The sequence below is a fragment of the Neolamprologus multifasciatus genome, chromosome 3, assembly GCF_963576455.1.
Source record: "Neolamprologus multifasciatus chromosome 3, fNeoMul1.2, whole genome shotgun sequence".
Lineage (NCBI taxonomy): Eukaryota > Metazoa > Chordata > Actinopteri > Cichliformes > Cichlidae > Neolamprologus > Neolamprologus multifasciatus.
The window spans coordinates 29300736-29320335 of NC_140441.1; the positions used below are offsets into that span (position 1 = coordinate 29300736).

The following is a 19600-nucleotide window of genomic DNA, read 5'->3' on the forward strand; positions in this document are numbered from 1 at the left end:
ACACCTATATGAGACACATTTTTAGCTTCTAATGTTAGAGATTCTGCAACTGGCTTTGGGCTGTGCAGGGCTCTCTCTTCCGGAAGAAGATTGAATCTTGATTGAATAAAGAATTATAAATGTTTTGACCACTCTGAGTCGGGTTTTCTCTGTTCTATCATGGGGATCAGAAAATAATTTCGTAACATTTTGTTGAAAACACTTGGAGCCTGTTCTAGACTGGGCACATGTTCATGGACTGTGAGGAACAAAAGAAATTTAGAAGTTGTGATATGAGAGGTAGAAAAATGTTCACATGTGTACACACGAAACAGTCTGATGCATATTGTAGCTGAATCTGCTTAAGAAATACTTCATCAGGATCTGAAATGGTTTTAATGAGACTGGATGACTCCTGAGAAAAGCCTTGTATATAATATTCTAGCATATACATGTTCTGTGCATGCCTAGAAGATTAAATTCACTGTGGAATTTTCTCCTGAGTAACTCACGTCTTTGGAAACCCTGAACTTTAAATTGCTTAATGAAGCCAACGGAGATAGTGCTTTCATCAGTCCTCTCTGCTAGTTTCACCTCTTATGATGCACAATGAGCCTACAAAAAGGGACAAGTGCAACACTGTACTTACTTTTTTTAACAAGCCCTGTGACAGTACTTTCCTTTAATGAGCTTGTGGTGTTCCATGGTGAGAGCCCAAGCTCATTTGTGTCTCACTTTATAAAAAAATGTTCAGTGTGACCATTGCAGTGCAGCGAGGAGCAAAACTGCCAAATGATGACCTCTTTATTCTGCCTCCTGTATATAACCGAACCAGTTTTTTTTTTTAGTACAGTACAGCAGTCCAGTACACCTTATGCACTCTATTTATCCAAGACGTCCTTTCATGACTGAGACTTGATGATACATCTTGATCTTGTTTTGAAGCCCCAAATATATAAATACTGTTATTATCTTATTGCCTTTTTCCTTCAGAACTGTCTTAATTCTTCATAGAATAACTTTAACAAGTTTTTTGAAACATTCCTCAGATTTTGGTCCATATTGACATGATTGTGTCACACAGTTGCTGCAGATTTGTTGGTACTACATCTGTGATGTGAATCTCCCATTCTACCACATCCCAAAGGTGCTCCATTGGATAGAGGACTGCCGACTGCACAGGACACAGTGTCTTCTTCATGTTCAAAAAAACAGTTTGAGATGATTTTATTGATGATTTCAAGTTTTCTCTCAGTAATACTCAGTTGATACTAAGGGGCTTGAAGTGCACCAAGAAAATATCCCCCACACCATTACAGCACCACCAGCCTAAACCATTCAATCCAGTATCACGGCAAAACGTGTAACAGACATGCTGGTCCACCGTGCCCACGTGAAATGGACAAGCATGCGCTATTGTTTGCGGTCTTTAATTGCCGCAAATGATTAAGCTAGGCAGCTGTATTTCTGTGTAAATGTGTTATTATTGTCTTATTAAGCATTTTCAAGCGCTTTGGGTGCCTTGAAAAGCGCTATATAAATCCAATCCATTATTATTATTATTATTATTATTATTATTATTATTATTATTATTATTATTATTATTTTCATGTTGGCTTGAAATAAAAGATCTCCCACTGCTGTTACTGCAGCTTACTGTAACTTCTGCATGCCTGTCTGTTTCTTGTTTTGTAGAGGGAAAGTGTGAAATGGACATGGTGAAATGGCTACTAGTGATTGCCAACTTTTTAACTATCAAATAAGGGACACTCTGGCATGTCAGAAGCACAATGCACAGCCAGTTGGGCATAGTGTAAATATGCACTGTATTTACATATTCTTATAAAAAAATGCCATAAAATATTGGTATTCAGTTTAATCAATACCTCACATAAAACAATAAAGAAAAAAAAATGATAACATAAATCACATTGGCATTTCCTTTGAAAAATTATTTAAATAACATACTATAAATACAGACTTCATTTACCGGTTTATTATGCTACGCATACCAAACAGCACCTTATTTTTACAAATCACCTGTTCCTCCTCACATCTGGTGTGAGTGATGGGCAGTCACTGATGACTGTTGTTTCATGTTGTTTCGTTCAAATTCTAAATGTCACAGCAGTAACTGAAATCTCATCAGACTGCATAATGGTATTCACGTTTTACATTGTCCAATTTTGCAGAGTCTTTGTGAACTGTAGCCTCAGTTTCCCATTCTTCACTGACAGGAGATGCACCTGATGTGCTCTTCTGCTGCCTTGGAATCAGAGATGCTCTTCTGCATACCTTGGTTGTAATGAGTAGTTATTTGAGTTGCTGTTGCCTTCCTATATGCTCAAAGGAGTCTGGCCGTTCTCCTCTGACCTGTGACATCAACAAGTCATTTTCAGCCAGAGGACTGCCACGAACTGGATATTTTCTCTTACATCACCTTTCTTCCTCATTCTGATGCTCGGTTTTAGCAGCTTGTCTCGACTACGTCTAGATGTCTAAATGCACTGACTTGCTGCCACGTGACTAGCTAATTAGATACTTGTACTAACAAGTAGAGATGGACCGATCCGATATTACGTATCGGTCCGATACTGACCTAAATTACTGGATCGGATATCGGAGAGAAATAAAAAAATGTAATCCGATCCATTAAATATCAAAAAAGCACCTCACAAAACTTGCAACATGGCGTAACTCGGCTCATAACGTAGCTTGTAGGAGCAGTGTGGTCACGTGATAGAGCGGCTGTGTGTATTTGTAGCCTGCTAGCAAACATTTCATCTCCGAGGAAGTTATCTCAGAGAGAAGTAAAGCAAGTGTGTAAGTTCATCTCTGAATGGTTGTAAAGCATTCCCGCGTTAAGCTTAACAACCGATATATAGAGCAACTGCCTCTTCTCTCTCTCTCTCTCCTGCTGCTACTTCAATCGTGAAACTGCTTAATGATCAGCTGATCGGCTTTTCTGTCGCGAGTCCGTCTCTCTTCTTTGTTTTTGGCTCACTTTGCACCAGAAAGAGGAAACCAGCGGCTGAACAACAGCAGCACTATTAAGCTTGATAAGCTGTCGTTGTAATTTATTTAATATTACTTTCTACAGCAGGATCTTTTTCTACGCAGCTGACGGCTGGTAACTGTGCAGGGACGGATCTAGCAAAGTTTAGCCAGGGGGGCCGATAGGGCATTAACAGGGAAAAGGGGGCACAAAGAAATACTTTTCTTTCTTATTCTCATTTAAAATATCTAGCTTTTAATAAATAATTATCTGAATCTTACACCCAAAGTTTTAATCTGATGTAAAATGTATAGAAGTCCATTACTGTATATAATAACTGTTAAGTCTAATATACCCTAGTAAGCTGTAGTACTTTTTCCTTTGGGAAAGTACCATCTGTGAATTCTGCAATTCTGTTGAAGAAAGATGTTGAATCTATTTAATTATTCTTGAAAAATAATTTATTTCTGTGAATTTTTATCACCCTGCATCAAATTAAAGTTGATTACATTGATTAAGCATCATGAGGAGGAGGGTGGTTCCCTATTTTCTTTTGCTGGGAGTTTGCAACCCTATTAGTTAGGTTGCTTAATATTTCTGCTAAGTACTCTTTAAAATACCAGAATAGGGAGGATGGAGAAGGTTTAACTTTATTAGATTGATCAGTGTTGCTGATCTATGAAATATTTTGGGCGCAGTGTTGTTTTTTTTTACATACAGGTATAACAGAACAGCTTTAGTGTTGTTGTTGTTTTTTAACTTGAGTATAAACATATACAAAATGCAGCAAGATATTAAAAAAAAAACGTTTTATTGATTAAAAAACACACTATATCGGATTCATATCGGTATCGGCAGATATCCAAATTTATGATATCGGTATCGGTATCGGACACAAAAAAGTGGTATCGTGCCATCTCTACTAACAAGCAGGCAAACAGGTGCAAGAAACAAAATGTGTATATTAACAAACACAACTTGATGCAGTTGCAACACTCATTCTTCACTAACAGCGAGTACACTCTGACAGGAGGAGAGATAAATTTCCTCATGTTCTGAGCGGAAAACTCTCAGACTAATTGGAAAGAATAGAAGTATAACACTCAGTTTGCAGAGACAGTCAAGGACGGTCTATCCTTGTTAAAAGTAAACTTTTAACAGTCTGTCTCGTTTTGTACCTGTATTCACAAAGAGATCCCTATAATTAAACCCAAAGCCATCATAGCAGTATACGGTAATAAATAATATAACTGGATTAAGAAAATGAAGCTGTGCAGGAGCCAGTTTGAACATCGCATTTTCCCCTATTTTTGACTCGTGGCAGTGTGTTATGTTAAACTCCACTGCAAATATATTGCCCAGTAGTGCCTCTCCATGTTGTGGCATACTTTTCTGCTGTAAGAAAACCAACCCCTATATTTACTTTTTATGTGAAGACATTTGACATCCACTCACAGCCACGATGGCACTTTGCACTTTGTCGTTTCAGGCCTGAAGCATCAACTCCAGTTATAGTAATCACAATAAGTTTTTTCATCACATTCTGTTGCTTTCTGCAAGAATGAGTTTACAAAAGTTTTTTAAAAGAATATTGTGCCTCCTTTCTTTTGAAACAAACCAGCTGTGTCAGCTGAACAGGTAGGAAAAGACCTTTTAACTTCCTCCTTGTTAGAAACACAAAGGATATAAAGTGCTATATCAGCACATATTAGTATTGGCAAATCTATATTTTGGCTTCACTTTATAAAAGCAATCATAAACAAAGTGACAGTGAGTGTTTTATACAATATAAGTGACGCATTCCCCTTTGGGCCAAGCTGTAAACACTGTATACTTCTCGCTCTTTATTGGTTGAGAGCCTAAGTGAACAGAAGCAGATACTCGGTGGGACTTTTGGAGTGAATTTATGTGGCTGACAGTTTTTTAATACTTTTCATGGGAATTATATTACCAGAAGGCAGCAATGTCAGTGCGCCCCAGGGTGGCTGTGGCTACAATGTAGCTTGCCATCACCAGTGTGTGAATGGGTGGATGACTGGACGTGTAGGGACTAGTAAAGCGCTATACAAATACAGGCCATTTACCATCGACTGCATATTCATACTAGAGTCTCTGTTTTCCGAGAAAATGACTTCTCACAAGTGCACACATTACTCTAAAGGATACTTTGACTGAAACTTGTCGTTGGCTGTACTCCATGTGCAGACATGATGAGGGAAAATGCGCTTGCTTGCGTCTGTTATTCAGGAGACACCAATAAGACGCATTACAGCTCCCTCCTCGTCTCATTAGTACGATCAGAGTCAATCTCATTCACAAACATGCTTTTCTCTGAACTCCATCTCACAGCCGCCCTTTGCTTTCACCTGATGACTCAAGACTTCCCAGATGCCTTCCTGTAAAATGCACGGCGGAGGTTCTGCTCCAGATGTACATCATGTGGGCGACTCGGTCTGAGTCAGCGTCAGAAACGTATTTAGAAAAATTACTTTGCCTCCTGCAAAGAGCCTAGTGAGGGTTTTTTTTCTCTTGTGCTTGAAAAGTTACATCAGTTCAGTTTATTTATTTCAACTTCACAACAACTCTCACCTCAAGCTACTTTATTTATTTGTAGGTTAAGATGCTGCAACATCAAATAGGAAAATCCAATGACGAGCAAGCATTTCGTCTCGATGTATCTCAAAGAGTTTTGTCATGAAAAAGATGCTGAGCGTTCCCGCGGATCATCATGTTATTAAACGCCCGCTAATAGGAATAGTAGTGGTACAATAGCTATATCAAGCTATATAGTTTATGTCTTCCATATTTCCAACTATATAAATAATCACATACTGTGTATGCTACCATTGTATATAGTGTATTATCTTACTTTTTTCCTTGATTGTACTTATTTGTATTTTTGTATTTCCTTCTGATATCTGTACCTGAGCTGAGGTGATGCAAAAATTTCCCCGTTGTGGAATCAATAAAGTCTTATCTTATCTTATCTTATCTTACTATCAACAGATTGGTGGCATCGATCTCAAAATTATGAGAGAATGCTTTATTTTTATTTATTTTTATTAGGAATACTAAATGCTGCTAACTGTTAACAATTAGAGCATCCATTCATCTGTCCATCTATACAAACAGTCCTCTTCCCACTATGCCAGTTGGAGACTATGGCACCACTAACATTATTGCATATTGTGTTCAGTGAACAGCCAAATCATATTTGCTTCAAAGATAGGGACCAGATCTGTCACTACTCACAGTTACTACACAGTCACTCACAACTTTGGTGCATGAAGGCAGCGATAAAGTGGCAATATGACTGAGCCAGTCTGCGATTGGATTGTGGTTGTGATGGCCTTTTCTTTTGCACATGAACTTAAAAATCTCAAAGACTATTAAAAACAAAAACCCTGAAATGTTCATTTCATTTCAGTTCATTTCAATTCAGTTTTATTTATATAGCACTAAATCACAATAACAGTCGTCTCAAGATGCTTATACCCAACAGTAATAGAGAGAAAACCCCAACAAAAATCAAAAACATCAATAACAATATACACATATTTAATATTATGGTACAGTTAGAGTACCATCTGAAAGCTCCAGACCCCTCTTATATTTGGATTAGAGTATCTACTGATATTTTTGCTTTTCTGGTAACACTTGTCCTACACTTTTTGATATATCTGTCTAAGTTACAGAACCTGTTCACTGTGATGGACCAGGGAAAATTTCGGGCTTTGAGACATCATTGCCTCAGAATGCAGTGTGTGAACTATATATGTTAAAATGTTACAGTATGAAATATTTATGTGAATCGGAGATGGTGAAGCTAGAAATGCTCTAAAAATTAGGATGGAATGACCTATATGTATATCTGCAAGTTCCAGCGTGAAAGCTGAATTACAAACACTTGCAACACGCGTTTTACTGCACCAATATTTAATGTTGATAGAAGCATGTCTTATTTTATTGCGCTTGACATTAAAATAAACTGACTGTGTCTGTGTTTGGAAAACAACTTTTGCCCATCACTCATAAAATTAACCACGCCTATGAGCACTATTTGCGCTCACGTGCTACTTTTCTCCGTTTTGTAAATGTGGCCTTAAGAAGGCTAAAGTTGACACTGAGATCTGAATGGATCTCAGTGTGGTGGGCATAGCCACGCTGCAGAGTTTAGCATTTTAAAGTGTTTTGCTAGCTGAATCCTGTCAGTTAGTAAAACTTCTCCAACAATAATGAGAACAAAACTATAAGTTAATGCAGAGAGATTAATTATTTTTCACTCTTATGTGACACAGACTAATTCCCTCTACTTTACTGTCAGTGTGAGCAAGCTCTTTTGTAGTCCACCTCCACTGAACAGAAGCTCTCTGAACGGAAGTTGCTGTTATCCACTTGGTATCGATTGCCTTTGGGAGGGGGGGGGGGGGGGGGGGAATCAAGGCAGCTTTAAAAAAAAATGGAGATAAAAGGTTCAGCATCAGTATCCCACCACACGATATTAACGTTGTAACAAAGAGACACTTTTAACTGTGCCTTCTCTTTGCTTGTTTGTTTAGTTTGCCGTTTTTGGACTGCAGCGCTTGTGCTGAGAAATCTAATGCACTGCAATTGATTCTCATCCGCTGTCTCTGTTCTAGCACCACAAGAATATAATGTACATGCTGTTTTATCACTCAGACCTGTGAATCTTTTAATACAGGTTCAGTATCATCGCTCTAACCTTTAGCGGAGGAGGATGGATGATGAATCCAGCAGTGCAGAGAGAGCAGCACTGTGGGTGTTTCTGTCACTGATAGACTTTAATTATGCACCAGGAGCTGCTACAATAGGAGAAAACAGCATCCTTCATATAAAATAACTGTCATAATCATTCTTATACTTGTCTGTGCTTATAGAAACTTTAATACGGTCAATACAAAGCTGATTGGATTCACGCTGATGCCACAAGGTTTAAGCTTTTATTAAAAAACAGAGTCCATATTTTGTCCCCTTTTCTTATTGACTTACAAATAATTCCTCGCAATTGTTTCACAGTATCCTATATCAGATTTAGGCAATGCTTTCATTAGAGCATTTGCACATGAACAACTGTATAATTTATGTGTGTTTCGTGGTAACATTTACATGTGTGTATACGAGTTTACAGTCTATGTGTGGCACGTATATTGAGGAGGAAGTCTCTTTTAACAGGCCGGTATAATCAGGCCTCTGGGGCAACATTATCACATAAAAGCATACAAGCAGGTTTGAATATATGAATAAATAAGCAAACAAGATGCTGTGTGTGTTTCAGAGAAAGAAACACATTAAAGCGACGTCATCTAAGGGAGGAAAATGGAAAGGAGACTGAAAGTGTCGCAGTGTGTGTGTGTGAAAGAGTTCTCCCACCTGACCTGCAGGGTCAGAAGGCTAATAGCAACACGGTAGTAAGCCGTGAGTGACTCATTCTCCACCTCTGGGCTTGAGTGCCATCCCTACAGTAATTTGCAATTATATTAAAAGCTGCGTCACGGCCCAGCAGGGGTGTTTCTTGTCTCATTTGACGTGCTTTTCCAAATTCTGCTGAGAGAAACTGAGCCAGTGTTGATTTTGCATGTTTCAGGTATCTTTTCACACTGCTTGTTTTCTTCTTTTCTATTCTTTTTGGACCCTCTCTAAAGGTTTTTTTTTTTTTGCCATTTATTTGTCTGTTTTATCATTCACTGGCTGTGATATGTAGACTTTTCAACTGCTGGGACCAGGTTTGTGAGTTTGATGAAAAGGAAGCTGACTAAAATACAAGATTGTTCAAATACATAATGCATGCCTTGAGTCAAACTCCAGGCCTAAGGTGTGCATCATCAGACCCAGCTGCATTAACTGCTCCCATTTCAAGTGACCCCAGGCCCACCTTTGTCCACACCTTCTCATCCATGGAAAATTCAGACTGCTTTCTTTCCTGGGGCATCAGACACTGCTGTTTCATTAGAGCTGCTAGAGTCTTACTTCTACCCACAAGGAGTCCTTTCTAGCCTGGGAGTGACACGCTGGTTTATTGTAAGAGTGAATTGGAATATGGATATGGATACCTTCAGCGTGAAGAGTTAACGCTGTCAGCAGCATATTTTACTCAAAAGTTGGTGGGGCCTAAAGCTAACCAGTTAGTTTTTTGTGTCGGATGTTACATCCCAACCTCTCCCAAGCTGTGCATCTTAGGTGACATAATGAAGTAGATATAGAAGTATACACATCACTTACACTCACTTCCTAATGCATCGCTAAGAAGACTATCCTCATGCACCGGAAATCCCAAAAAACAAAAATGTATGTACTAGTCAATACAGAAATTTACTTCAGTCTGGAGAGAATGTCTTCCTCCTCAAAAAACCCAAATGGATAAATTTGTTTCTCTCTGGTTTCCACTGATCAATTACATTACTTAGTGAGGGTGATCAGCTGTAGTCTCGTTTGCCTGTATGCCTTGCAGGTGGATGAACGTGTTCTCTGGGACTACTGGGGTCTGGCGGCTTCCTGGGGGATGGAAAACTGCGGTTGCCGTTCTGGAGGAACAGGGTCTCTGCCTCAGGTAGTGGCAGTGGGGACTGGGGTGGGTGCTGTCTAGGGTGCCGGGGTGTGGGGCTAGGGGTGCTTGTGGTGGTGGGTCCTGTTCCCCGGTCAGGAGGCTGGCCTCCTTTGAGTGGGTCTGGGGCCTGGGTTCCTGGTGCCCGGGTCGCCTGCACCCCTTTGGCTGGATGGCGGTGTAGTGTGCATCAGTCAAAGCAGGGAAGTCTTGTCTGCGCCTTGGGGACTCATGCGTGCCCACAAGCCCATTGGGTGGGGTGTCCAGCTGAGAGACATGCATTTCTGGGTGCAGTTTGTCCCAGACCCAGACCAGTGTGTCCATTTACTGTGTGTGTCTGTGCCCGTCTCACCTCGTCCTCTGGGGCTCCCAATCTTTGGTCATGGGTGCCCGATCTAGGACCTCCCTCCTTCTCCTGCTGGGACGTGCACACAGATATCACCGAGATGTGTGACCTCAGGTCCTCAGTACTCTTGGGGGCTGCGGATGGCCCGGTTTTGCCAGATCTACCTCTGGCTCCTAGGGGCTGTTATTGAGGCATATTCAAATATATTGAAGTATATTTTGTGACACATGCACTCACACTTAACACTCTCTCTCTCTTTCACACTCACACACACAGACCCACAAGAAGGTTGTTGATTTATATACCTGTGTGCATTTTGTAGTTTTTGTGTTGCAAGAGCTGTTTGTTTGTTTTTCATTCCAGGCGCAGCAGTTGGCAATATGTTTTAAATTTCTATTAATCCCCCCCCCCCCCCCCCCCCCCCCCCCCCCCACACACACACACACACACGTTTTCCCGCCTGTCCTGCCTTAGACATTGTCATACTGTATACCACCATAATGTAATAACTGAAATAACACAAATAGAAATGAAGAAATAAACAGATAAGCCCTGAACAAGAGGAGCCTGCAAAGAATTTGTAGAGCTGGTCCTGGAAAAGCAAAATGTATTTGGCACAACACTGCATTCAGATCATAATTCTGATTGCAAAAGCTGCCAGACAGGACAGGATAAAAAAAAAACCCATAAATGAATAAAAAAAAAAAAGGAGAAATGCTAGGATTTTCACCAGATTAGAAATGAGTACATCAGAGGTACTGCTCAGGTGGAGCAGTTTGGAGCCAAAGTTAGAGAGGCTAATATGGTTTGGACATAGTGGATATATTGGACAAAGGATTTTGAAGATAGAGAAGAGCAGCTGAAAGAACAAGAAAAAAAAAGAAAAAGGAGCCTGGAACTAGGCTAGTCTTTGTCTGGTAAACGTATTGTAAAATGGTTGATTTGATCCTTTATCACAGAAAGAATTGGATGCTCACTCAACTGGAAGTATAAGAGACATGAAGCTGAATCAAATATGTTGCCGGCACTGTCCAGTGTATAATTATAAAAAACACAATGAACTCTAATTTTAACCTTTGTTTTCAATAAGTCCTTATGATCATTTCATTTTCTGCTACTGCCCAGTTGGCTGCAATATATGGTGACACTGGTGACAGAAAAAAACCATCAGACTAAATACACAGTGTGATCCAATACATGGATAAATGGAGCATCACACATTCCCTTCATTTCACTTGGCTACGGCCACAAACCTGATCAAATGCCTGTCAGGGGGGTTAATCCTGCAGCCTGTCATAACGCAGCAGGTTCACTCTTGACCGTACACACTCCAGTCCCACTGGGACATGCAAACACACAGACTGTACACTGAATTATTTCTAGTGGTTCCACTCGACTCGACACTTCTGTAGGGCCACGGCGCGATGCTACCAAACGTCCAGGCCTTGTGAGAAATAATGTTCATTAGAGACCTCTAAAGTGAGAAACACTCAATGCACAATGCTGTTTGATTGTTTTTTTTAAAAACCACACGCACACACACACACACACACACACACACACACATGTTCTGGCAGAGATCTGCCTGTCATCCAGGGATCTTTCAAGAACCTTGAAGTATATTTACTGCACCTCGGAGTTTGGCTCTTCAGAAGCGCCTGTCCTCCTTTTGACTTGCGGCAGGCGTCCTGGAAGTTGCTGATGTGTCCTTGACACTCTCTCTCTGCGTCTGCGGAAGTCAGTTTGAAGAAAGGGGTGTTACTATTTGGTGCAAAAAGTAAAGCGACACACTGAAAGGGTAGAAAAAGCTGCATGCCTTTTGGGCTTCACTGACAACCAAATTTAACATGCTGGGGGTTGAGGAGACGTGCGTGTAGGTGTGTGCATTCGTTTTCTTGTGTAGGTGGACGTTGTGAGATGGAGCATTAAATATGTTTGTAGAGAAAACCTGTTTGCGTGTGAGCCTCAAGGCGTCCTCTGATGCGGGGAAAAGATCAAACACTTAAATTCTCTTTGTTGCATCTGCAGTCTTAAATTCTTCGGGGTGCACATCTGCATTTAATTGATTTGGTTACCAGTGAAGAATACCAAATATGTCTTTCACACAGAAACACAAATACACGGGTATGAGGGTTTGTTTGCGGTTTGTTCACTTTCAAAGTGACACTTTTAAAAAAGATGCCTATAATAAAAAATTGCCATAATATACATAATTTTATATAATTTAATGCAGTACTAAATAATCTAATGTTTATGCAGAATTGACATGTGAAAAGTCACATAGCAAACCTCGTGGCCTATTATTATAGGATACACAGTTATGTGAAGGCTTTCACTGGACCCTTGTGAAAAACTTAACATACCCTTACAGCTTGCTGGACTGCAGCATTCATTAACACCACCTTCTAGAGTGGATATTCACCACATCGTCAGACCTTTAAACACCAATGCCCAACGTGCGGCTTGAACTATCGGACTAAGAGTCTCATGCTGCGCTATCTAGGCTTGATGTATGGAAACTCAAATGACTTGAATCACCAAAGAGCTACATCTCAGACTCAACAGGCCTCGTGTATACATTACCAGGCATACCTTTCCAAAAAGGTTGCCAGTTGAAAGCCTCTTCTCTTTAACCTCCTAGGACCTGCTGTCCACATATGTGGACATCTCATTTTGGGTTATTTAGACCAAAATACTCAATTTTGCTCTACATGGGCCTGATATCCACCTATGAGGACATTATACTGCTACTGTTCTATCAAAATTTTAAATGAATATCCTCATATGTGGCTCTCATTTTTCTTAAAAAAAAAAAAATCTGGTAATTCTTTGTTTTTACATTCATCGGGCCCCAATATGCCCAAATATCAAAGAGAAATTAAAAATCCATGTCGTGGAAGAGTTCGGGTCTTAGGAGGTTAAAAAGAACATGGCACTACAGCTTAGGTGTGCAAAAATACATCCTGAACAAGATTTATGGAACAATGTGCACCTTGAAGCAACTGTTGCTTTGGCGCTATATTAATAAAATGGAATTTAACTGAACTGAATTAAATCAATGTGATTTGGACACCAGTAGAGATGTCTGGGGAAAACCAACACAGCATATCAGCACTAAACCCTCATACCAACTGTCAAGCACGGTGGTGGACAATTGATCATCTATGTTTGTGTTACAGCCACAGGACCTGTGTACCTTGTGGCCATTGTGTTGACCATGAACTCCTCTGTATACCAAAGTTTTCTCTTCAAACATGAAACCTTGTGTCTGACAGATTAAGCTTGGCTGAACTGGGTCTTGCAAACGGGCAATGATCCGAAGCATAGCAGAATTTGCAGAATGGGCAAAACAAAAACAGGACGCTCAGTTCACGCAGAAGATTTTGTTCAGCGATGAGGCAAACTTTTATGTGAATGGTGAAGTTAACAAACAAGACCACCGCTATTGGTCTGACACTAACCCACATTGGATGGATCCCTCCAAGACTGTTGGAACAACAAAAGTGATGGTTTGGTGTGGTATATGGGGTACAACGATAGTGGGTCCATTCTTCATCAATGGAAACCTCAAGGACACTGGATATTTGAAATTGCTACATGGTGATGTCCCTCTTTGTGCACTGAAGCTGGCACGTTCCCTGAGTTTTTCCAGCAAGATGGTGCACCACCACATTATGGGTGCCAGATCCGAGCATTCCTAGATGAACAGTTTCCTGGAAAGTGGATTGGTCGTCGTGGGCCAGTTGAATGGCCCCCAAGGTCTCCCGATCTGACCCCCTTAGACTTTTATCTTTGGGGTCATCTGAAGGCAATTGTCTATGGTGTGAAGATACGAGATGTGCAGCACCTGAAACTACGGATACTGGATGCCTGTGCTGGCATTTCATTGAACGCAGTGCTGGCAAGCACATTGAACATGGCCGACTTCTAAATGGCAACCATGGTCACCACCCATCTTGAGGAGTTTGCCCCCCAACATATACTAATGTGCCACAAACAGTACTTTAATATCACCAACCATTCCCATGTTATTACGGTGTATCCATATAAGTGGCCCACCCTGTACAACAGAATTACTGAAGTGTTTACTGGACCAGTCAAAGTCGAGACTTCAACCTGACTCTAAAGCTGTGTTGTATTGCCTGCAAACCTCAATGAATGAAAGAAGAGTGGGCCAAAATTCTTCCACAACCAAGTGAGAGACAGACTACTTTTCTTTTAATAACAGCTCTAATTAACAGTAGAATATGAAGCATTATTAAAAGAGTACTCCTAGTTATCATATTCCCATATGATCTCATATTCTCATTGCCTTTAATATATGTGCATTACCCTTTAAAGCATCTACAGCACACATGGAAAAAATGCAGTCCAAAGCATCTTAAAAAGGGCCCACAATCAATGTTGGAATGAAACGGACGAAAGGAAAACTTAGTTTGACTTTCAAGACAAATGCTATTTATTGTATCTTAGGAGGACTGTTTCAGGCTGTTCATTATTAATGCCTTCATGTGTAAGACAAAGTGTTTGTTGTATAAATATTAGCCTAATCTTCTCTTCGTTCAGTCTGCAAAGCAATGCTGTTTAATTTTAAGAGAAAAGAAAACAACATCTCTCATTTCACAGTTACAGAACAAATTTGATTTCCATTCATTCACATTCATGAAACAGACCATTTGTTCAGACTTGTTACTGTGGATATCAATTTCTCCTTCATTCGCCAATGGGGACAAATGTTGCATTTTAATGAATGTAAAACTGTTTTGGATGTGCAAATATGCAGTCAAGGTATCATTGACCTATGGATTGGTGCATATGGGGCAATTAGCAAGATGCTGGATTTGCATGGATTGTTTTATGCAGAGCTTTTCACTGTAACCTCACAGGACACCAAATTGACACAGAAAGTTCAACATTTCTTAATGGAAAGTTGAGCCTAAGCCTTTGTATTATAAATACGCACTTGGGCGTTATGCTCGCTTTATCTGTAAAGTTATGCTGATATACAATAAACTGTACGTGTGTTCAGTGGGTAGAGGGTAACATCTACGAATTAGAAGGTTGTCGTTCGAGTACCTGCAGCAGTCTGCATGTCAAAGTGTACTCAGGAAAGACACTGAACCCCAAGCTGCCTCCAATATATCTACTGGAGTCTGAGTGTGCAAACGTTAAGTTAAACATGCTTAGGCATAGAAAAAAAATGCACTGTTAATGGGTGAATGAAGCTTGTAGTAAGAAAGCACTTTGAGTCCTCAAATAGAGTAGCAGAGCATTTTAGGATCAGTCGGGATTTAAACTGAAGCACCTGTAGTTTCTAACTGTGAATGAGATTTTAAAGGCTCTTAAAGAGAATATATTCATTAAATGTGCTTCATGGGTTCAAACGTGCACCATGTTTGTAGTTAAAGTACACAATATTTTTATTCTTTAACTAACAGAAGGAAAATTGAGCATTGTTAACAGCTGATTCTTAAGAGAGATTCAGGAGGCAGGAGGTTAATTCACCAGTTTAACAGCTTACAGCTTCAGATTCACAGGTTGTCTATCTGTTTGACTAAATCCTCTTTATACGCCTGTTTAAGACATACAGCCAGCTTCATTGCGAAGACCCCATCGACAGTAAAGAGCTAAAGAACGATATATTTAATGTTAGTTTTCTTCATCTTCCCTGGAGACTGTGGTTAACAGTAATGGCGAATCAAACGAAACCTCCAGATCAGATTTAATTAGTTGCCTGTCAACGCTGCAAAGGATCCCCACTCAACTTCAAAGTGGCACAGCTTACACTGAAAACCAGTGGACTTTCGAATATTGCTGGTAATGATTGGGGCGGGCGACGAATGAGTAATAGGAGGTTCTACGAAAAGGTACAGCTCAGAGCAGCTCATTAAAAAAAGTGGAAGAAATGAAAGTGAAGGTAGTTCATTTTAGTTTGGGCCTTTTAAATCTGTGTAAACTGAACGTTGAAGGAAGCACACGTGAAACACTCTGTCTCTATGATACGTGTACGATAAGAAACGCTGTTATTAAGTGTCACATCCCCTCATCCTGGAGAAATTTGTCAGACAGACTCTCTGCTGCCATATTTTCATTCACAGAGTGTCATCTGTCAGACTGAGCAAGTTTCTTTTCCCCAATGTTTTTTTTTCATACTGTCAGTTGATCTACCTTGTTTTCTACCTCTTTCAAACTAAAGTCCCCATCACATTCAATAAAACTGGATGGATTATGTGTAATTTCAATCAGGTTACATGCAGATAAAGTGCAACAGAGACAAGCCACTGTCATGTAAGAGCAGTTTTACTCTTTGGGTTTGTTTAACATGCAGTACATTTTATAAACAACTTAAATATTTACTGACAAAGTGATATTTAAGAGGCTACGTATCCAACTACAAAAATCAGGAAAAAACCTACAATGAGACAAAGAGGCGACAAATTCTGCTCCAGAGCTGCATGCTTTAGTAGTAATAGAAAAACAACACCATTCCTGTTAAATGCCTAAATTCGTAAAATTGGTTTTGGCCAGTTTCTTTTCAACTAATTGTAAATATTTACTCATAGAAAAAAAGACTCCTCGCTGGTTATATATGGCGTATATAAGAGTGCACAGGATGCAGAGCAGCCAAAGTTTCCAATTAACAAAACAGGTTTGATAGCCACAAAGTAGCAGTTCACAACTTTTAGGGGAAAAAGCAACAGTGTATATATCAATAACCATTACCTTGAACTGTGTTTGTCTGCGTTTGTGTGCCTTTGTGGGCACGGCTGTTACAGAGGAAATATTGGATTCCATTTACAGTAGCTGGTCTCAGTGGAAATGTACAAGCTAATGAAGCTCAATAAGCACTTTTACTGCTGCTTTCCTGCATGCTCTCTTGCTCTGTGTCTGCCTATGTCTCATTTTGTAGTTGTAGTAAATAGTTATAAAGGTTTTGGTTGACCATCAAACACTGTAACAGTGTGTTGCTGAAATTTGCTCCCTTATGAATGGTCTTAATGGTCAATAAAAACCACTAAACCAACCTGGAACATCAATGAAACTGCTGGAGAAATCGACCATTTTACTTGTACTTTTGCAGAAGCCATTGCATACCTGAAAAGCAGCCTCACAGAGATCTGCAGCCCAATGTGAAGATTTTCGACGTCCAAACGCAAAGGCACATAATAACAAAGCCAAATCAGTGATAGAAGAAAAAGAAAAAGCACAATATCTCAAATAAAAACTGTGCTACAACTATCTCCAATATGGCTACCAGTTACATCACCTAAAGGTCTGTTTTGTAATTGTAAAATGCATAACTGTTAAAATACACATTTACTAAAAACAAATAATAAAGTCAAATAACGAAGCAGACAGGTTACAGGAGCAGAAGACCACACCACTTGCTACTTCTGCCAGGTAAGAACAGGAAACTGTGCAACGTGCACAGGCCCAAACACAGAAGATTAAAAAAACATTTCCTGGTCTGATGAGTCTTGATTTCTCTCTCAACATTCAGATTTTAGGGTCAGAATTTTGTATGAACAACATGTATCCATCCTGCTTTGTATAAATGGTTCAGGCTGATGGTGGTGGTCTATAGGAGCTCTTACAATGCTGTAACTACAAACCTCAGCGACGCAAATGCTTTAACCAAACTGGGGATTAAACCAAGAACCTTCTGATTAGGAGTCAACCTCCTCTAGTTCCTGAACTACAACCCCCACTCATCAGGAGTTAGGAAGGCTGGGACTAAGACTGTTAGGATCTTACCTGACTGTAAAATTCCATAACAGGTAATGTCCCTAAAGGAGCAGCACCCAAGGAAGACTAGCACTTTATACAACATGCATCATTCACTTTTTCTTATGTTTTCTATCTAACATTCACACTTTAATTGGTGTATCAGAGAGCAACTTGGGGTTCGTGTCTTGACCAAGGGATACATGCAAACTGGAGCAGCCGTAAGCACACTCTTACTGCTTCCAGGAGGGATTATATGGATTAGTAGCAGTCAGGTGCTGCTAATGAAATGCACTTGATTAACTGATCATGAGCAAGGGTGAGCATCTCAATAAGCACAGAAGTTTTTGCAATATAACTGACCATAAGGTGAAAGCCCAACGCAGGCCTTGAACCCACAACCATGAAATTAAGTGCCTCATGTGCTACCAACTGAGCTAGCCAGGCCTGTGAGATTGTGCAGTGAAGGGACAGGGCAGAACAATGAATGTGAGCATTACAATGACCTCCACAGTCAGCAGATCTTAAGCCAACAGAGCACATTGGGGATGTAGTGACACGGCATCAATTTTTTTCCATCAGAACTCTCTTAATTCTTTGTGGCAAAGTGTAACTCATGAAGTTGAGGGCGAGTGTATATACACAGACATAAAGGCGGAATATAGAATGTGCTGCTTTCAGTGAAAATACAAGCCAAAGCCTCAAAATTTGGTCAGTAGAAGCAGAAAGATTAATGCGTGCTCTGTTAGTCAGAAAGGCTAAGACTCGCCAAGGTGAAAGGTCAATCATGTTCCTCTTCATTGATTCTGTAACAGAGAACCTCATCATCCCCTATCAGATGTCCTCCCTAGCATCTCTCTTATCCCCTCTCAGCTGAACACACTGTACCGGAACAAATGATAAACAGTTACAAAGTCAGAGAAAAAGTGAGTCAGAGACATTTAAATACCAAAACACCATGCATGGATTGAGGTCTTCAAGTAACCTTTTCCATCTTCAGGTTTATTTTTATTAGATTATTCTGTTTTTTCCTTGTTTTCCTACTCCTTCTTCCATCCTCTCCACTTAGCATCTTTGATCCCTTTGCCAGCTACTATTACACCATGTGTGCTCCCTCTCTCTCTGCTGGCTGCCAGCCATTCTCAGCATCTACCATTATACCTTCCACTTCCCTGCAATTTACTTTCTACCTGTTCTCAGGTTCTTTCTTATTCACCTTAGCTTTTATTTCTCTTTCCTGCCTGCGGTGTCAACAGATACAAGTCTGTTTATGCTGTCTTCATGATAACAAGCAGATCAGTAATAAAACAGGAAATTGTAGCTCTGCAGTGTGTGAACTGTTAAACCTTTTCCATGTTAACATGCAGATTACTTTTTGCTTTAACCAAGTTTTAAAACTGAGTAATTTGATAAATTATGAAAGCCGAAAATGTGGTTTAATACAGCCCCAACATATCTTAAAGACCTCATAGTACTTTATTCCCTATCAGATTGCAGGTTTACTTGGTTTACGACTGGTATGTTCAGTCATTAACAATTATTAAACTCTAGTGGTGCAACGGATCACGGTTGATCCGTAATCCGAACCGATCCCACTCCACGGTTCGGCACGCACGTGATCCGAAGATTCGAAAAAGAAGAAAAAAAAGTATGTGTATGGTGGCATGGTGGGTCTGTCAAGCGATAGTTATGGCCAGTGCTGGCGGTCCAAGTGGAGGAGCAGAGTAGTTTGCGGCATTTAAGCCGCCCTTTGCTGCCCAATCCGATCGGGCTAAAGCTATTACAAAAGCTACTGGGGTATTTAGCTGCAGACGGGAGGCCGTATTTCATTGTGCAAAACAAGGGGTTTAAACTATGATGAACGTGCTTGAACCACGCTATGATATCCCGTTGCACGTCCACTTCAGTGACAAGATCGTACCCAGGCATGTATGAGCAGGAAAAGTTTAAATTTATGGCTGAACTGTCCCAGGCATCTTCTGTTGCCCAACTA

At 40.2% G+C, this 19600-nt stretch overlaps 1 protein-coding gene across 8 annotated transcripts in view; it reads right to left on the reverse strand.

The window, feature by feature from the left end:
- htr2cl1 (5-hydroxytryptamine (serotonin) receptor 2C, G protein-coupled-like 1) overlaps positions 1 to 19600 on the reverse strand; it is a 345669-nt gene that overhangs the window by 265869 nt on the left and 60200 nt on the right. For 5 of the 8 annotated variants that reach the window (XR_014873067.1, XM_085153788.1, XM_085153787.1 and 2 more), the window contains one exon: positions 11515 to 11611. The exons of 1 other annotated variant lie outside the window; for it this stretch is intronic. The gene's annotated coding sequence lies outside the window, so the exon portion shown is untranslated. Of the gene's footprint in view, positions 1 to 11437; positions 11612 to 19600 lie in introns of all 8 variants that reach the window. 2 more of the 8 variants (XR_014873068.1, XM_085153789.1) reach the window with 2 other exon arrangements.